The sequence below is a fragment of the Arachis duranensis genome, chromosome 2 (assembly GCF_000817695.3).
Source record: "Arachis duranensis cultivar V14167 chromosome 2, aradu.V14167.gnm2.J7QH, whole genome shotgun sequence".
Classification (NCBI taxonomy): domain Eukaryota; kingdom Viridiplantae; phylum Streptophyta; class Magnoliopsida; order Fabales; family Fabaceae; genus Arachis; species Arachis duranensis.
This window is the reverse complement of record NC_029773.3, coordinates 19,619,983-19,624,547: the sequence shown is the minus strand read 5'-3', so window position 1 is coordinate 19,624,547 and position 4,565 is coordinate 19,619,983.

The following is a 4,565-nucleotide window of genomic DNA, read 5'->3' as shown; positions in this document are numbered from 1 at the left end:
GACGACTCTGCGCCGTAAGCATCCTATCTCGGATTTTCTTGACTTGTTCGGTAGTCTCAGCTATCATTTCCGGCCCCAATAAGCCTTTCTCTCCAGCTTCATACCAACATAGCGGAGATTGACATTTTCTCCCACACAAGGCCTCACACGGAGCCATTCCGATGCTCGCATGATAACTATTATTGTATGCAAACTCCACTAATGACATATACCGATCCCAACTTGCCGGTTGGCCCAAAACACAAGCTCTTAACGTATCCTCTAGTGTTTGGATCGTCCTTTCGGATTGACCATCTGTTTGAGGATGGTAAGCCGTGCTCAAGCTTAATCGGGTTCCAAAAGCTTTCTGAAATGCACCCCAAAACCTTGAGGTGAAACGAGGATCTCTATCAGAGATTATAGTAGCAGGTACACCATGAAGTCTCACAATCTCCTTTATGTATAACCGTGCTAGCTCCTCGAGGGTGTAAGTCATACGAATGGGTAAAAAGTGAGCTGACTTCGTCAGTCGGTCCACAATCACCCAGATAGCATCAAAACCAACCCTAGTCCTTGGCAATCCCGACACAAAGTCCATTGCAATACTTTTCCACTTCCATTGTGGAATCTCTAAAGGTTGCAACATCCTGGAAGGTCTTTGATGTTCAATCTTTACCTTTTGGCAAGTTAAGCACTTTGAAACATACTCCGCCACATCATTCTTCATACCCGGCCACCAAAACATCACCTTTAAATCATGGTACATCTTAGTACTTCCCGGGTGAATGGAGAATCCGCTTTTGTGTGCCTCCTTTAAGATATCCTGCCTCAAAGTGCCAACATCCGGCACAATGATCCTACCCTTGAACCTCCATAACCCATCTTTTTCTTCCGACACTCTCCACTGTTTTCCTTGCTCAATGGCCGGTAACACCTTCCATAACGCTTCATCATTTTGATGAGCCTTTAGGAGTTCGGATTTAAAGTCACTTGAGATTTCTAATCGCCTCAAACACAAAGTTCCGGATACTTCTCGAGCACCAATTTTTAGACTCTCGAATCCCTTGAGCAACTTCTCCTCTTGAAGCATCATCCAAGCCGCATATAATAACTTCCGACTTAACGCATTCGCCACTACATTCGCCTTTCCCGGATGGTAATTCAACTCAAAGTCGTAGTCCTTCAATAATTCCATACATCTCCTCTGCCTCATGTTAAGCTCTTTCTGATCAAAGAGGTACTTCAAGCTCTTATGATTAGAGAAAACTTGGAACTTAACCCCATAGAGAAAATGCCTCCACACCTTCAAGGCAAACACAACTGCAGCGAGTTCCAAATCGTGCGTAGGGTAATTAACTTCATGTGGCCTCAACTGCCGTGAGGCATATGCCACCACATTATGATGCTGCATCAGCACGCACCCTAGACCCTTCAATGAGGCATCACAATACACCTCAAATGGCTCATTCGTCTCGGGTAACACTAACACAGGTGCAGTGGTCAACTTTTTCTTCAATGTCTGAAAACTCTCCTCGCACTCAGGAGTCCAAACAAACGGAGTGTCTTTGCGGGTTAACTTTGTCATTGGCAAGGCTATCTGTGAAAAGCCCTTGATAAACCTTCGGTAATAGCCAGCTAAACCCAGAAAACTCCTTATCTCCGTTACGGTGGTTGGTTGCTTCCAATCCATCACAGCCTCCACCTTAGTTGGATCTACGGCTATTCCCTTCTTACTCACCACGTGACCCAAAAACTTCACATCACTCTTCCAAAACTCACACTTAGACAGTTTTGCATAAAGTTTCTTCTCCTTTAAAATCCGCAACACGGTCCTCAAGTGTTCCGCATGCTCTTCTTCAGTCTTGGGGTAAATCAGTATGTCGTCAATGAAGACAACAACAAATTTATCCAGAAACGGACGGAAAACTCTGTTCATGTAATCCATGAATACTGCAGCAGTGTTGGTCAACCCAAAGGACATTACAGTGTACTCGTAATGACCATAACGAGTCCTGAAAGCGGTCTTAGGGATATCCTCACCCCTCACCCTTATCTGGTGATAACCGGATCACAAATCGATCTTGGAGAAAACTCCAGCTCCTTGTAACTGATCCATGAGATCATCAATTCTCGGCAAAGGATACATATTCTTTATTGTAACCTTGTTCAGCTGCCTGTAATCCACACAGAGCCGCATACTCCCATCTTTCTTCTTTACCAGTAACACTGGCGCACCCCACGGAGAGACACTTGGTCGTATAAAATTCTTTCCCAACAAATCTTCTAACTGAGACTTTAGCTCATTCATCTCTAACGGTGACATCCTATAAGGAGCACTTGAGATTGGTCCCGCTCCAGGCACCAATTCAATAGCAAACTCAACCTCTCGGTTAGGTGGAAACTCATCCATATCATTGGGAAACACTTCCAGAAACTCACACACAACCGGAATCTGCTCCAACCTTTGATCATCACCCAAAACGCCCGCGGTTAACAACAGGATACCCTGACATTCAGTTCCGGAACAGTTCACCATCATCGAATTCAAGTAATAATTATTCACCACGACCGGCCCTTCTGTATCGTCCGGCATAAAGTACACCGACTTTGTAGAACAATCAAGCAGGACATGGTTCTCAGATAACCAGTCCAATCCGAAGATAAGATTAAGACCGATCATCGGTAAGCAGACTAAATTATGAACAAAATCACGCTGCTTGAACCTAAAGGAAACTTTCGGGCATCCTAGCCTAGTCACCATGACTTCATGGGTAGCATTATATACTCTTAGATCATAACCTAAGGTTACGATCTTCAATCCTAACTCATGGGCTTTCTCAAATGCAATGAATGAATGCGATGCTCCCAAATCAAATAAAGCATTTAAAGTTTGACTAGCCATTTCACAGTTACTTCGGATGAGTGTCTTGGATCCCACGACACCTATAGCTGAGGTGGTGAAAATCCGACTAGTCTGTTGTGCTTTTCCAGCACCTTGTTTCTGCTTCTCTGGACAGTTTGGGACCTTATGTCCCGCCTTACTACAGTAATAGCATAAACCCCATCCGGCCATACACGGGGCTCCCGGATGGTGACTTCCACACCTAGCACAAGCTTGCTCATTCTGTGGTTGCTTCCCAAACCTTTTCCCTTGGGAGTTGTTATTGTTGGGCCTCCTGAAAGAACTTCCCCACTTGAAAGGCGGACCTCTAGGTGCAAAGTTTTTCCCTCGGTTTTGTGGGAATGGCCCCTTATGATTTCTTCTCTCAGCGGCTGCCTTCTTCACACATTCTTCAGTAACCCCATAGTTGTTTACCATCACAGAGAAAGTTTTGACCTCTATTGGTCCCTGATCTCTATTTCTGTTGTTGCCATGATTGTTTATCCCTTGCCCAAGAGCTTTAGCAGTGGCTTGCATCGCAGCAGCCATGTTTTCCAACGTAGTCATAAGGTTCACCGGGTCATTAGGGTTAACCTCCGGTGCACGAGCATTAGTACGACCTCTACCACGACCTCTACCACAGCCTCTACCGCGTCCACGAGGCGCCATCTGGTTCCTTTACACACCAAACAATCTATATTAAGTTGATCAGTCTCAATATCAGAAGTCTAGTACTTCAAGGTCCCAAATGCATGCTCATGAACGTTTATGCCAATTATATCAAGCAGATATACTAATAGCACATAACACACACACAGAGAATGCACAGAAGCATAGTCAGTCCATCCCTCAGGCTCTACAGGAACGAACTGCTCTGATACCATAATGTAACACCCTACCATACAGAGTCTTATGCTTAAGTCATAATTCAGAGATGGCAAGGTATTACGACCTCTAAAATAAAAATTTAGTACGTATAGTAGTATGAATGATTGATTATAACTAGGAGCCTTTGTAGAAAAAGGGGTAAACAAAAACCGCAACTCGAAAGCGTAACACTCCGATCGATAACGTAACAAACAAGGATAACCAACGTGAGATTATATATATACAAAGGAGTGTCAAAAACAGGAATATCAAGACTCAAAATCCGGCTGCGAAGATAACCGGTCCGAGCATAGCAATATATACATATGATAAAATAAGGAAAACCCCAAAGGGACACAAATACAGAAAACCTATTCTCCAAAATCTCCCAAAGGGACACAAATACATAAAACCTATTCTCCAAAATCTCCCATAAGAGAAGTCATCACAGTTTGTATTATTTAATGGAGATAAAGTATCTAAGAAAAATATATAAACCAAAACATAGACCCGAGAACAAAGGATCTTCGCAAATCTAGAAGTCTCCAGCATGCCTCAACGGGAAATCTCACGTCCTGCATCTGAAAACCACAAAATCCGCATGGGTGAGAACCAGAGGTCCCCAGCATGGTAATAGCTTCCACATATATAATACATAATAATAGAGGAAAGCTGAAGGCAATCCTAGAACTTCCTCTAGATAATATCAAAGCTTATAAACAAGCTAAACCATATAAGGGCATCTGACTAGTCTAAGATAATACTTCCCTTCCAATTCCTTCAAACCTCCCAACCACCAGTAGGAGTATAATGTAGCAAACACAGTTATATCAAACAA